Source organism: Lutra lutra, chromosome 1, assembly GCF_902655055.1.
Source record: "Lutra lutra chromosome 1, mLutLut1.2, whole genome shotgun sequence".
NCBI lineage: Eukaryota > Metazoa > Chordata > Mammalia > Carnivora > Mustelidae > Lutra > Lutra lutra.
In genome coordinates this window covers 148550743-148566814 of record NC_062278.1, presented here as the reverse complement: position 1 = coordinate 148566814, position 16072 = coordinate 148550743, and the positions used below count along the sequence as shown (strand labels likewise).

The following is a 16072-nucleotide window of genomic DNA, read 5'->3' as shown; positions in this document are numbered from 1 at the left end:
TATTCATTATTTTTGCACCACACCCAGTGCTCCATGCAATCCGTGCCCTCTACAATACCCACCACCTGGTGCCCCCAACCTCCCACCCCCCACCCCTTCAAAATTCTCAGATCGTTTTTCAGAGTCCATAGTCTCTCATGGTTCACCTCCCCTTCCAATTTCCCTCAACTCCCTTCTCCTCTCCATCTTGCCTTGTTCTTAAATCTGTTATGTATATGGGTTTAGGTGAAACATATGAAACATGATAAACTCATTTTCATCATAAACTAGACAGATATTGAATGTTAGAATTAGGAAATTTTACTTTCTAAAAAACATTTTAAAAGATTTTCTTCTGTATTCAATAATACTTTTTAAAATTCAACTTTAAATAAATTTCAGTTGTAAAATCAATGTTCATGATTTCTGATTGTATTTTGCTTATCAAAGTAGTATATATTTTTAATATTTTTGAGTAAAATATCTTTTTAAAAGCACTTGCATAATTTTATTTTTAAAAGTTTTACATTTATTTTACTTTTTTGATGAAATAATATTTAAATTTGTTTATTTGGGGGCGCCTGGGTGGCTCAGTGGATTAAAGCCTCTACTTCGGCTCAGGTCATGGTCCCAGGGTCCTGGGATCAAGCCCCACATCTGGCTCTCTGCTCTGCGGGGATCCTGCTTCCCCCCTCTCTCTGCCTGCCTCTCTGCTTACTTGTGATCTCTGTCTGTCAAATAAATAAATGAATAAAATCTTTTTTAAAATGTTTGTTTAATTGGAATACAATTACATTTAATTTTTGATCCTATAGATGCTTAAAACAAAATTGTGTTGGGACACCTGGATATTCTCAGTCACTTTAGACTCTGACTCGTGACTTTGGCTCAGGTTATGATCTCATGGACGCTGGGATGGAGCCCTACTTTTAGCTCTGCTCTTAGTCTCAGTGGGGAGTCTACTTCAGATTCTCTCTTTCCCTCTGCCTCTACCACTCACTTCTCCTGCTTGAACGAGCACTCTCTTTTTCCTTTGATTTCTCTCTCTCTCAAATAAATAAATCTTTTTTAAAAAGTCAAAATTTGATTATTTACAAAGAGATTTTGCCAACATGAAGAAAAATATAACAAATTTGTTGGAATAAACATATCAAATGTTATGAATTACATATATCTTGATTTTATCATTCACTTAAACATGGTTAGCCAGTCAATAAAACACACAAAAACCCATATTGATAATTAAATCCAGTAATGTTTGATATTATCTGTCATATAAAAACCATAACTTTATATATAATTTTCAAATTTGTCATTACAAAGATGTGTTTCAGAGTAAGAGGATGGAATATATCTTAATTAAATTTGTTATTTTGATTTATAATTTTAGAATATTTAGCTATATAGCATGTGGATATCATTGGTACTCTTGCTCCAAGTCCTGCAAATATTAGGGATAGGCCCTTTCTGACAACTCTATTTAAAATTTCCATGTCATCCATATCCTCCATATATACTTTTTCACCTTCCTAGTTTTACTTTTCTTTAAAGCCCTTATCAATATTTCACATACCATACATTTTGCCATACATTTTACTTTTTATTTATTGTTTTTTTTTTTTTTTTTTTTTTTTTGATAAGTGGAGGGTTTTTTGGTTGTTGTTGTTTTCAGTCCTATATTCTCAGCACATAGAACAATGTCTGGAACATACTTGGTGCTCAGTGAATTCACATATTCATTCATTCTTCAATCAAAAAAATATTTGTTGAATATCCCTTATGCTTCAGACACTGCTGAATTCTATTAATTAGCACTTGAGAAGTAAAGATAAAAAAAGACAAGAGAAGTTGTACTGTGCTTTTAATCAGAGAAGTAAATGAATGAGGTTATCTCATCCCAGGACTACACAGTTTTCTTGAAAGGCATAGAGTATAAGCCACCAATCACTCCCATTTCCCACTAGGGGATCCCGTTCAACCACTAGTTTCAATTTAAAAATCACAACGTTATTTCTTTGTCACCTGTTTTAGAATACAAGAAGCAACTCATAAATTATTTAATCCCTCTTGGCAGCAAGGTTGTTTCTGGGTTCACATAGTTAATTGTTGCCTCAGGAATCATCCCAGAGTAAAGATGGATGTGAACCAGACTTAAGTGGTAAGTCTCACTTTTCGGCTACAAAGGCTTTTATGTGGACAAATTCTTTTTCCCCTACAAAGGGAATTCACACACACACCGCAGACATCAAAGGCTATCTGCAATTAAGCAACATCTTATTGTAAGGCTACTCATGTACTTTTGTGAAACAAAATAAAAACTGAGCTTGGTTCTGAAGCTAAGTACAATTTGGTCATTATCTCCTGTCTTCATAGCAATACAAGTAGTGTTGCTTTTAAAAACAACAAACTTAGAATCTGGAGTTTTATTTTTTGCTTTGCCACTATTAGCGATGTGACCTTGAGAAAGTCATTAGAGGTTATGTATGCCCCATAAATGGTAAAGAAATTTCAAGAGCTTTTAAAATTGAGATTATATATTTACAAATTAATCAGTTGTACTTTTAATTGAATATGTCATATATTTAACAGATTTATAATTCAATATATTTATAATTTATATTCAGTATATTTATTTTACAAATATATTTCCTATCTTATGCACAGAAAGGAAAGAGGGAAGATACAAGGAAAGCCAAGTCTGTATAAAAAATGAGAATTGCTTGTTTAATCCATATTGATTGATAGTAAATCAAATAGATGAGAGGAAAAAGCCAATCTAATTCTGTATTTAATTGTCCATTCAGTTTAGTCAAATATCATTTGACCCCCACGTATGGACACATCGAAGACCATCTGCCATGAAGTCTGTTCAATTCCCTGCTTGCCAGTAGTGCTGGGCAGGAGCCTCTGCCTAAGGACAGAAATATGTGCAAAGAAGGGATTTGAGAGTCTGATGGTTAATCAGAGGCCCAGATGGATGTGCAAGGGTTTTCAACTTAGATTGTTTATATCAGCAAGAAATGGGAAATAAACTAACCACCTATTAAAAGGAATCAGTTAAATACAATGTAATACTGAGATATATCCATATAGGGGGATCACTGAGGACGATGTGATGGAAATGAAAGTGTTTAGATGGAAAGATGCTTAGGGTATATTAGATGTTTAAAAATTATCGTGAACGGGGGTATAGCTGATGCGATTCTGTCTTCATAGTAAAAATATTATATAAGAATATACAAAATGTATTTCCTTTCTTCTTCTATCTCATTCTCTTTATCTACTTCCTCCTTTTTGCATGTGCACATGTATGCACACACATCTACAGAGATACACAGAAATCTTTACAGCATTTATCATTGGGTGGTGGAACTATGGATGATTTTTACCTTTTTTCCTTATGCCTATACTCATAAAAATTTTAAATAATGAATACTATTATTTGTACACTAATATTTAAATGATAAATAATAAAAGCAGTCAATCGCTCTGCCCCCAGTCCTTGAAATTTGAGAAATCTTTAGAGTTTTCTAGATCTAGACTTGCAGTCCTAACAGAGAAGAGCTGATTCAGCCTTGCTTGCCATTAAGGCATGACCACTTAGGGATTCTCCTGACAATCTGGTTACTGGCGAAGTTCAATACTAGCTATATAATAATTATTCCTTAGTTTGACATTTTGTTGAATAATTCAAAACACCATTCATGCCTCATTCCTTGATTCAACCATCTAATAAATATTTATTAGACACAAAGCATGTATTTTATATCATTTTATTATTTGTATTAATTATATAGTAATATTAACTATCCATTATTTGATGATTATCATATGATCATTATGTATTGAACACCAAGCACTTATTAAACACAAGCCTGTTCCTATGCTAAGCAATAGGGCTATAAGAGGTGAAAAAAAAAAAAAAAAAAAAAAAAAAACAGAAACAACTAGGCACAACTAGGCACAGTTCTTTCTTCCATGGGAAGCTGAGAATGTCATTCCGCATTTTGAAAAAGATTAAACTAGAGCACAGAAAGTTTAGGTGGGTGACCTGCTACATTGCTCAGCATTGACAAGACCACGAATCTTCTAAATCTTATACCAGGGCATTTTCCTGTATGCCACATTTGAATAAAACATACCTAACAAAGATAAAACCCAAACAGTCAATTTTCTCCTTCTGTAAATTGGAACAAAATTAGGAAAATAGGAACAATAATTGTCATCCCAAAGTTTGCCGCCTAGTACATTATCAACAGTAGCCAGACTATGGAGAGAGCCCAAATGTTCATCAACTGAGGAACGGATACAGAAGTTCGCCACCCTAAACTAATTACTGTTAACAAAGTGGCATGCTAGAAACTTTTCTATACCTCTATATGGACAGTGTGCTTTTGTAAAAAACCAAGCAACCGATTAATTAATGAAAGGCATACAACAAAATATATACGAGTTCACCTTGTTTCCATTAATGTGAGACTGTTTTTATCATAAATAATCCACTTAATTTTTAAAACTCAATGAATTATTAATAGTTCAAAAATAATGACATTCCTCATAAACAAGGGGGTTTCATAATATTAAATTATGAAATGTATCATTTCATTACTCACATTTTTACAATTAAGATGAAAGATAAATATTACCCATAAGCAAGACAATATCTTCACCATAACTGGACTTATATTTGGCATCTAGGTTTCTCTCTACACTCTTCATGTTGACAAGGTTATAAGATCTTCATTCTTTTTAGGAATCAACTAATTTTGTAATAAAGAAGTCATATAGTTTAAAGAATTAAAACAGACCACCATCTTCTCTCTTCTTCCTCGTCCCTTCCAGTGTTTCCTCAATGCTATTGGCCTCACATCAAATAATAAAAGCCAAAGGTAGGTGCATGATAATTCGAGAAAAGTGACAAAAATATAACCCTTACTACCAAGGAGTATATAACATACATATTTATTTTTAAATGCCATCCATATATAATATGTGTTTTTATGCAGGTTTTCTTAAAGAAAAGAGGTTCGCCTTGATGTTCTAAGACATATGGTAAACAGCACGCACGCGTGCGTGCGTGTGCGCGCGCACACACACACACACACACACTGAAACATGGAGGCCAGATTTCAGTTGAAGGTCACTTGGACCTTTAATAATAGGTACACCTGGCTTAAACTATCTTTGGTTCCCTGGGTTAAGGAGGTACAGAGTCCTCACTGCATGACTACTGTGGGCTCTGCTGGTAGAATTTATAATCTCAGCCCCACAACAACCTCCCATGGCCTTGGACCTTGTATACTTTCTCTGTCCCGCTTCCACAACCACTTGATTTCCATCCCAGTTCATTTTTTTAAATCTCTAAAAGGAATTCAAACACATCAAAGTATGCATGAGCATGACAGACTTTTCTGGGGAAGGACAGCATAGTTCAGAACACCAAAGTAGGGCTTTGCTTTTCAGCAACAAAAGCAGCTTTTCAGGAGCAAGTAAGCATCATTCCTCCATAGTGGCATTTCACTGGCCACACCAAGTCCCAGCCTCTCTCCATCTGTTTGGCTCCCGTCTTTCCTTCGCAGATTTCTTCCCCAGTCCCTCCCTCTGCACTGCTCTGGCGTTCATATTCTATCTGCTATCACACAGAGCGTCGCCTTCCTCATCCCACTCCTGTGGTCTTGGTATCTGGCCATATCCACATCACACCCGGTCTCTTGTTTCACTCAGCCTTATCCAAGTAAGTCCCAGATGAAGAGACTTCTCTCCCCAAAGACTACTGTTGTGCAAAAACTTAAAAAAAGAAGAAAAAGAAGGAAAGAAAAACATTTCTCTCTCTGCATAGATTTTGACCCCTTTTCATTCTGAGCTACATATTTCTGAAATCCAGGTGTGTGTGTGTATAGTAATAGTGAACTATTTTGACAAAAGAATATGGGTCTGGGCCTAGAAGGTAGTGATAATGACTCAAATAATGTTTTTCAAAAAGAAAAGTAAATTTGGTTTTGTACTCCCTGCCACAAATGGCCAATGAACTTCGTAGCAGGGGCAGGCTGGATTCTCGGTCCCAGGAAGATAGTTACTTCTTACTTCAGAGGGTTATTAATGGGAGTCTTGTCAATTGCAGACCATTGGGACAAGTCTGCTGTGGCCACTGCATCTATACATACACGTTCAAACACTGTGCCTTGATGAAAATATGGGACCACTCGGACTATGGTTCAGAGTTCCAGCTGCCTAATAACACAGGTCTGACTCACCTTAACGTGGCCATTTCAGAGAAGAAAGGGGAATGAACTTCGAGACAGTGAGGCTTCTGTAAAACAATCAGAAATTAATCGTGCAGAAACTCATTTTTAAAATGTCAGAATAGATGATGCAATCCTGTTGGAGGTCATCGAGAGGACGTGACTGCTGGTTGACCCACAGGCTGGATCCAGGCAATGGGAGACCCCTCCTCTGTCCTTGAAATCTACATTCCGCCCACCGTTTCTGCGGTGGGAGCTGTTTCAAGGACATGGCCTTGAGAGAACAGTGGGATGTGGAGACTACCTGCAAGGTACCCATGACAGAGCACACATAATTGATTAAAGCCTCTGCATAAACTTTTAAGGTCCTGGCAGTGGGTAGGGACATTTACTCATCTTGTGGTCACTCAAGACAAGTGTCATATATAAGTTTCTTGACTTGTTCCACGTGCCGCCTACCAATCTGGAGCGACCAGCCTTTCTTCTATCTCTCCCTGCCCTTTGTGAACGGCGGCCAGTTTGTGAACCAGCAAATCCAAATGTGCCCAGAGCTGCTGCAAAGAGATTTTGAATCTTTATTGGCAGGAAGTGGCTACCAGATAATTTGTGATGCTGACTATAACACAGAAAACTACTGACGATATGGTCAGTGGAGTAAAGAGATGGAAAGCCAAGAGGTGAATGCTGTAAGAAATACTTAAAATGGTGAAAAAACAATTTGCTGTACTCCTGAGCTAAGGTGGACTTCCTATGGCAAGCGCGATCTGTGCTGTAGCCACAATGCCTCAGACTGGCCAGTTGTTCATGACATAGCTCATCAACATCTTCAGCTTTGTGCCTGAGGGCTTATTTTCTCCAAACCACAGAAGACTGCTCTATCCAGAAGCTTAAGTAGCAAGCGAGAAATGTCAGAAAATTCACAATTCCTAGGACTGGCGTTCAACCCATAACTCTCCGGAGTGAATGTAATTCCAAGGTATGTGTTCTCCAAGCCCCAGTGTTTTCTCATGGCATTAAGCTCCTGCTGCCCAAGTGATGGGCACTTTCCCTCTTTCCCTTTCCCTCTTCCCTCTTTCACTTCCCCAAGCGCTGACTAGTGCTCCCTGCAACTCCCAGATAACTACTTACACTGAATTCTTGCCTCATGTCTGCTTCTAGGGCACCAAATTCTGGCACCCAAAATCAGACTTGGAAATTTTCTGGTCTCTGTACATATCGTTAAGATTCTTTGTTGATGATCTTGGCTACTATAAGTGATTTGTCATTAGTCTTTGCAATTCCCATGTGCACTACCACACAGCCATGTTATGAAGAAGTGAAGTGGAAATTAGCTGCTGATGTCATTTTTTGTCACATTATTTGTACTTGGCGTTTGGGTCTATGAACATTGTTGAGAGACTTCAGTGTTTAAACATATTCATTTTTGGTTATTTATTTCAGTGTCTGTGGATTTATAACTCTGGCAAGTGATTTGTGTTTATTTTTAATGGCACATGTCCATCTTAAAGCTAAAATTTTAAAATGTTGACACGTCCACATTGTGTAGAGAATGATCATTAACTTGTAACCAAGGTATGATCTCATATTATTACTTTGCCCTTTTATTGACAAAAATACCTCCGTTTTTATTATTTCCTCCAAGAACAAATTATACATTTGGTTAGGATAAAAAAATAATATATAGTAATAAAATAATAGTGATTTTTTTTAAACTAAGAAGCTGTTAACTTTATGGTGCTCTTATAATCAATGATGTCTTAAAATTCAGGAAATGCATGCATATGTTGTGTTAGCAATATGGGCTCATGATAAAATTTCCTAAAATAAAACCCCAAAAGTATAAAGAAAAAAAGCCATAATCTCAACACTCAAATGTAAACAGTATTTTTATATTTTATCTATGTATTTTTAAAGATTTTATTTATCCAAGAGAGAGAGAGCATGGCAGAGGCAGAGGGAGAAGTAGGCTCCCCACTGAGAGCAGAGCCTGACATGGGGTCCAATCCTAGGACCCTGGGATCATGACCTGAGCTGAAGGCAGCCGCTTAACTGGCTGAGCCACCCGGGTGCCCCAACAGTATTATCATTTTAAAATATATTTCCAAACATCTCCGTTTCTGTGTTTATACTCTCATATCTTCATATACTTGTGTATAAATAAGATCATATAATAGTATTTTATTAAATACTACATTACATAATAATGTTTCATGAATGTTTTTCCACTTGTTCAAAATGCCAATGTTTTCCTTGACAAGAACAGATGCTATGCAGAGGTTGACTCCATGACCAGTGGTAGTGGGATGGTAGTGGGATGGTAGTGGGATGGTAGTGGGATGGTAGTGACTGAGAGTACGTTCTGCTTTGAAGTAACCATCTTTGCCAACAGCATTTGAAATGCCCATCACTGTATTAAGTACTTTTAGTTGCTACTTTTTTGGAGAAGATTTTCCAAGCATGGACATGTAAATAATTTCCAAATTAACTCTCTAATGCTTCAATCCTGATGAAGAGAGCAGGACTGTAGAGAGGTAAAACAAACCTGTCCTGAACTTTGGGGCAGGAAAGACAGGCTCAGGCAAGCCCCCCAAGGTGGAGGACTTAGACAGGAAGCACAAAAAACACAAAGGTGGGACCATTCTTCTTCTAACTGACTGTGTGAGTTTGGGCAAATTTCTCAAATTTTCTGTGCATTACAGTTTTATCTGCTGCACCTAGAGAAGACTGACTCTTTATGACCCTTTTGCTAGTCAAGATTTTATAAATTGATCAGTCTTTGAGTTCTGGCACACTGTAGTAGACATGTATATTTCTGTCTGACCAGCTTTCCTTCTTCTGTTGACACAACCCATCCCTTCCTTTTGGGGAACCACACCTTCCCCCACTGTCCACCAGGAAACTTGTGAGCAGCTGACCCCACTTCTGGCTCCAGGGCTGGGGTATCTACCAGGCTTGGCCAGTCAGGACACCAAATCCCTTAAATCACAATGATTGGTTCAGAGGTTAACATAAGATTCAAGTCAGCCAATGAGCATGCTCCTTGGGACAGTCTCCACTTGGGTTGCAAATCTGGTAGAAGCTAAGTCTGAAGCTGCCTATTGGTGATCTTCTTTATTTCTTGGGGAGCTTATGAAGAAGAAAAAAAGCAATATAGAAATTACCCAGGAAAGTAGATGCTCTCTGTACTTATTTCTGAAGGGTTTCAACAAAGGAGGTGTCTAGGGGCTCCAAGAGCAACAGTGACTCATGAACTACACGGTGGCAGTTATACAAAGTGGTAAATAGACTTCAAGGAAGCAGGACCCTGGGCAGAAACTTTCCAGCTTCAGTGATGATTCCCATATTTCAAGCCTGTCATGGAAGCAGAGATCCACCACTGAGGCTTGGATAAGGAGGATGTCAGTGCATTTGGGAACTCGCTATTAGAAGTCCAGCTCCTGCTGTCCAGACTCTCTAGAAACCTCCCAGATTCTAGGGAGAGCCAGAGAGAAAGAAAAGGCTCTGAAGTGCCTGCATTTATATGTCTTCTCCATTTCAGTAAAAGCTTGATGTTAGACTTTAATTAAACTTTAAAAACTAGGAAAAGTACAGAAATGTGATGTGTCTTGCACACCCGAATTGTTTAACTAGAACTCTGCCAGCTGGAGGGCATGCTCCTTTCTCTCTTTTCTCTACATTGCTTTGTTGACTCTGTACTGCCTGACACATTGTCCTGCATAAAGTAAGTCTCAGGCAGGGTGTTTGTGTGTGTGTGTGTGTGTGTGTTTAAAGGAGAAGAGCTTTGCTATTGTTAGGAGCAAACTGCTACGGGGGGCGGGGGGAGGGGGCAGAGGGATGGGTGTGACAAACCAAGGTTTCTCCTTGATAGGGGGAAAGGAGATGCTCGGCCTGTTTCTTAAAACATTTGTAGTATGCAGGCAAGGATGGTGGAAGAAAACATTGTGTGTCAGGAATCACAACACTGCAAGGTTCCAACAGCCTGGGGGAAGGAAGTGTCTCTATAAGCCAGTGTGAACAGAGCTTGAAAGGAGTGGTGGGAAATGGGTTGGTTTTAAGGGATCTTGAAAGGTGTGCTAAGATGATGAACTTTATTCAGTAAGTAGCTGGAGTCCACGGATGTTTCCTAAGGAGGGAGCCATTTGAATAATCTTTGGTTTACAATATCTCTGATCATGCCATTCAGGATAATGGTTCTTAAAGAGTGATCCCAGACTAGCGATATTGACATCACCTGGGAACTTGTCTGAAATGCAGATTCCTGGGCCACACCCAGACTTACCATCTGGGTATTTCAAAGTCCCTCAGGTGGTGATGATCCACACCCAAGAAGTAGTGTGCGAAGGGGAAAGTGCCTTTCCTATGAGTCACCTGATGAAACATGAATTTATTGCCTTTTAGATGTTTTAAGCCAAAGGTAAGTCACCCCATAGGGTATATAACAGGCTTTCCACCCCATAAGCAGAGAAAGTAGAATTTATTCCTTCATGTAAGGAACATATTACAGTATGGCATTTTTCTCCCTCTTTACTAAATACTACAGGAACTATACAAAACACACCCCAACCTCAACTATTTTCTGGAGAAATAAAATAAGAGACAGCAGCCTGGGGCTACAATGTAGCCATGGCTCCTCTCCTCCCCAGATTCTCCTGATTTCTAGCTAGCTAACAGAGTTTCACAGTATTAGCCCCTCCCTGCTCTAGAGGCAGGCAGATACCTTCAAGATACTGTTCATTCATGTGAATGTCACACTCAAAGAGACACGAGCTTTGGATTTCTTCAGAACTGGTTTCAAAGCTATTTCTCAAGACCTTCTTAAAATGTTCTTGATTTAATGCCCAGGAAATACTGGCAAGGACGAGAGGGCACATTCAGGAATGTTGGGACTGCCAGCAGGCAGGCAGGCTTAGCAGAAGACCCTTCTGTGAGTCCTGCCAAGCCTTAACCGTGCTCTCTGGTGCACAGTGCTGCTGCTTTAGAGCCAGGAGCTGAAGTCCTCCGACACTGGGGGAATCATCCCGTGTTGTGGGAGTAGGACCGAGGAAGAGAGAGACTTGATTTCCTTGGTAAGAGTCAAATGGTGTTGTGGTCTCTGATCACTGTTTTTTTCCAACTCAATGTCTTGTGCACATTTTGTTTCACAGATGTCTCATGAATGCAGTCAGAAACTCCTGGAGTGTGGAGGGAAATCCTAGGCCAGGACAGACTCTCCTTACTTTTCGTCCCTGATAGATGGTCCTCTGGTCCCTTGAACACTTCCAAAGATGGGCCTCCTATTATTTTGAACACTGTAAAGTATCAGAGTGTGAACATGTCCATGGTGGTAGACCACCAAAGCAGGACTGCCAAGGAGTTACCCAAGGACCAGTCTTGAGGCACAAGGGATCATCCATCTTACCCTATGAAAGCGATAAGAGGCAGCCAGAATGATGGGGAACATTTCTTTAAAGAGGATTGGTGTTGCTATGCTGTAAGTCCCACCTCCCTCTATAAAATGACATAAAATATTAGTGTCATTGTAGGGAAAGATTCTTGGCAGAACCAGTTATATTATGTGTTTAGACCAAGGTTTCTGAACCTCAGCACTAATGACATTTTGGGCTAGGTCATTCTCTGTTTTTTGGGCCTATGTGTGCATTGTTGGCTGTCTGGCAGTGTCCCCGGCCTCTCCTGTAGATGCAGTAGCCCCTGAAAGTCAATGGTGATGATCAAAAACATCTCTGGACATTGCCAATATCCCCTGGAGGACAAAATTGCCCTTGGTTGAGAACCACTGAACTAGACTCCATTGTCTCTGAAACTTATTGTGCTCATGTATGTGGGGTGTGTGTGTGTGTGTGTGTGTGTGTGTGTGTGTGTGTGTGTGTGTGTGTTTGGTAAAACAGCTACCTGCTTACAGGCCAGGAAAATGAGGAGACATATCTCGACTTCATGATTCATGATTGAAAGATTTTGAAAAGCTGGTTGTTGGGTTGGAGCGTCAAAGCTCACTTTGCTTTCTCTTCTGCAGTGCCCCCTTTGCCTCAAGCCCAGTTCCTATGTGTTATTCCAGACTTCACTTGGACATTCAGAACCGCACTCTGGGAGGCACGGGGAGCTGTGTGATCTATAGATGATACTGGTGGGAGTTGAGGACAGAAGAAGAGAGAATGTAGGTCCAGGCTTTCTGATGACAGTCAATGGTTTTCTCTAATGTGGGGGCTGAGTGTCACATTATGGAATTTTTTAACAGGAGACATTCTATGAGGACAAAGTTGAATGAAGGTTGGGCCTCCATTCAAGGGCCAGTTGTGGTAACTGGGGGCCTGGAGAAGAATTTAATTTTACTTTTTGCTGAATTATTTTTCCTCGAGTTATAGGAACTGTCAAATCCAAAGTTAACAGTAACTGTTCTTAACAGTTCAGTTCTCATAGGGTAAGATGGATGATCCCTTGTGCCTCAAGACTGGTCCTTGGGTAACTCCTTGGCAGTCCTGCTTTGGTGGTCTACCACCATGGACATGTTCACACTCTGATACTTTACAGTGTTCAAAATAATAGGAGGCCCATCTTTGGAAGTGTTCAAGGGACCAGAGGAGCATCTATAGGTCTAGTACCCTTACATGGTCTGTATGGTGGTGCTGCAGGAAATTAAGGAATGAGGCAGAAAGGGGTATGCTGGTGAACAGGCCATCATCTATTAACTTCATACCCTACTTTCTTCCATGGCACTGGAGCTGAGACCTTATTTCTGCTTTTCCAGCTAGTTCCTTGTTAGCCTCTGACAACAGGGGTCCTAGAGGAATTCAGGGAGGATGCAAGGCTGGAGAAGGGAAGAAGAGCTTCCTTCTTTCTCTTTGCTGTCTCCTCTGTGTCACCTGGGCAATGACTCACCATCAGCAATGGTTGGCTTAAATAGTAGCATTTGGGTTCCCCTTCTTTCCCCTGAACCAGCACGTGGTGGAAACACTCCGCCCTTACCAAAGATATGAGTACCCGCTGGCTGGTGCTGCTACCTTGGAGAACTGTCTTCTGAGTCTGTAGGGGACTTCCTCCAAGCTCTGAAGGCCTTGGGGCTGGAGGCAGTGCCCTCTTCAGAGCTCTGAACCCCAAGCTTCCCAAAAGCCCAATTCCCTTGCTTTATCCCCCCAGTCCTTGGGAAGGAGCAGGGCAGGCAGCTGCTTCCTATGGTCACTGTATCTGCATGGCCCAGTTTCCCTTTTTGACTTTTTAGTCCTCTGTACAAATTTAACCAACTCCTTATATTACATTCTCTTTATTAAAGTGACTGGTACGGTTTCTATTTTGTGGGCTGGACCTCAACAGAGATAAGGGAACAAGGGTTTGTCTACATCATCTCTCTGATGGGACCAGCATAGTGACAGCAGTTCTGCCTTGAACCATACTGTAATTCAGAGTGTTTCCAGCAAGCCCAGCAGCAGAGCCTGCAAAGGGCTTCAGAGATAGGCTGACAGTGGCAAGAAAGGAGCACGCGATGCCCAGAAACACCTGCCAAGTGGACAGACCGGGAGCACCCATGAAAAAATCCCCCTTCCATTCCAAACCTACAAGAAATTATAGGCTAGCTTCTCAAAACAAAATGGAATCTAACCAGGTAGGGAGGGAGGAAAATGTGAGTACATCACATATAAGGAGAGACAGTATCTCATGAAACTTTGGTTCAGTTTTGTATATATGCATGCATGTGCATACTGGTAGGTAATATAAAGCAACCTTCCTACTGTGGGTTTGGGGGAAAAAAGAGCAGAAGGGAGGCTGACATTTAGGATTCATGTAAAATCATGAGACTTCTGTGCTTTTTTAAATTCCAAGACAACTGACATGGGCAAATGTCTGTACCAACATTCAGTCTTTTTTTTTTTTAAATTCTTTTTTTTTAAAGATTTTTATTTATTTGACAGAGAGAGAGAGAGAGCGAGAGAGAGCAAGGATACAAACAGGGAGAAGCAGCCTTCCCTGTGAAGCAGGGAACCCGACACGGGACTCGATCCCAGGAATTCAAGATCATGACCTGAGCTGAAGTCAGCCACTTAATCAACTGAGCCACCCAGGCAGCCCCAACATTCATTCTTAAGGGCTGTTTATACACTGAAAAGACTCTCAGTAGGTAATCCCAGGGCTCCCCCAAACCTGGGAAATGGGGGGTCCCAGGAATGCCTGAGAACATGTGACCAGTCTGTGGTCCCAGGACCCTGCCTCCATTTCCTGAGGCTGCTGTACCAACCCTGGCATTCCTGAGCTCTTCCCATCCTTGCTCTGCACTGGAACCATCCCGTGCTCACCCCACCCCTGTTCACTAAAATGAGTGCACAGTCAGAGCCTCCGGCAGTAACTGAAACAAAGTTACATCAGCTTTTCAATTTAGAAAAAATGTCCTTTGAAATGCTTTAGGCCCAACGCTAAGTATCATTAGATTTCACAGTATCCAGTGTTTTCTGGACTTTTGGGATTAGTGTTCTCTTGCTTAAACTCGCTCTAGCTGTGCTCGCTACCCACCCCCCCCCCCCACACACACACATGCACACACACATGCAATTATGCACTCCTTCTGTTACAGCCCCAGGGGACAAGGGACAGTCCCAGGGGACAGGTATCTGAGGTTACAAGGCAGGTGACCCCTCGGATACCAGCACCAGCTGGACAGCATCCCCTCACCTCAGGAGTCTGGGTTTTGTCTAAAATGTCTGTTCACAAAGTGGCCATGTTTAGGCAAAAAACTGAGACGGAGGTCTCAGAATAAAAGGGCCTAGAGGAACCTAAAAATTGAGAATGGGCTATTCTAGAGTTTACGTTAAAGGAATAGTATGACAAAAAGACTAGTGCAAATGTACCTACTTCTCAGGATCCAGGCTTCTGCTGTAGTGTGATCCCCCCACCCCCCAGCCCCCAGCAAGCTCCTCCTCGGGCCACCTACCCTACTTTAGCAGCATCTGACCCTGTGATTATACTGTGCATTCCTTGGAGAGCTTCTGCTCCTCCTTGGCATTCCATCACACACTTCACTGTGGGGCTGGGTTGCACTATGCTGCTGAGCTTTGAGAAGCTCTTCAGGCTAAGGATAAGAAAAGAAATAGTTACCTTAAGTGTAATTAATGAAGGGCCCAGGAGATTCCACTCACAAAAGAATGCAGGGGGAGGGAAAGATATTTGCCTGTGAATTCACTTTGTTCTTCGAGCCTCTCTAACTCTTCAGCAACTTTTAAAATTCCAATTCTGTGTTGAAACTTGGACAAGATACATAGAGATTACCTGATCTAACATTACAGGCAAGGAGAATAAGAACCAAGGCATTTAAATGACCTTATCTGGGCTCATTTAACTGGTTATCAGCAAAGCTATTGGACATAGCATTGATTTCCAATAGATAATTTGTCTTAGGAACATCAAATATAATCCATTGTTAGGCAGCACACCATATGGCAGGAGGGCTGCAATTTCACAAGCGGCGACTTGGCATTGAACATTTAATTTAAGTTTGCATCAACTGGAAAGCCCCTAATGGAATATCTGGCTCCAGCTTCAGATGGCCTACCCGCCCCCATCCGCCACATTAATGAAAAGGGCATTGTTACCCAAACAGGTAGAGACACACAGCATCATTTCCTCGCTGAGGTGGTGGGCAAAGGGGCAATTGCGGATACAGTTGTATTAGTATTAAAAACGGTATTTTCAAGAAGCGAAGATGAAGTTATAGAGCTTAAGTCCATATGATAGCTCATGAAATGGCATGATCTCTGCTACCTCTTTGGTATTTAACATATGATGTCAATGTCACGTGTGTGATTATATTGCTTGGTTGGAGAAAGGAGATGCCATGCTTATAAATCACTAGCACAGGGCTTCTCAAACTT

The 16072-nt window shown here is 40.7% G+C and overlaps 1 long non-coding RNA gene across 1 annotated transcript in view; it reads right to left on the bottom strand.

Moving 5' to 3' along the window:
• Positions 1 to 15138, bottom strand: part of LOC125105436 (uncharacterized) — a 56483-nt gene extending 41345 nt beyond the window's left edge. The window contains exons 1-2 of the long non-coding RNA XR_007128901.1: positions 15053 to 15138; positions 6234 to 6289 (exon numbers count right to left, since the gene is read on the bottom strand). This is a non-coding gene — a long non-coding RNA (uncharacterized LOC125105436). The remainder of the gene's footprint in view (positions 1 to 6233; positions 6290 to 15052) is intronic.
• Between the last annotated feature and the right edge of the window lie 934 nt (positions 15139 to 16072).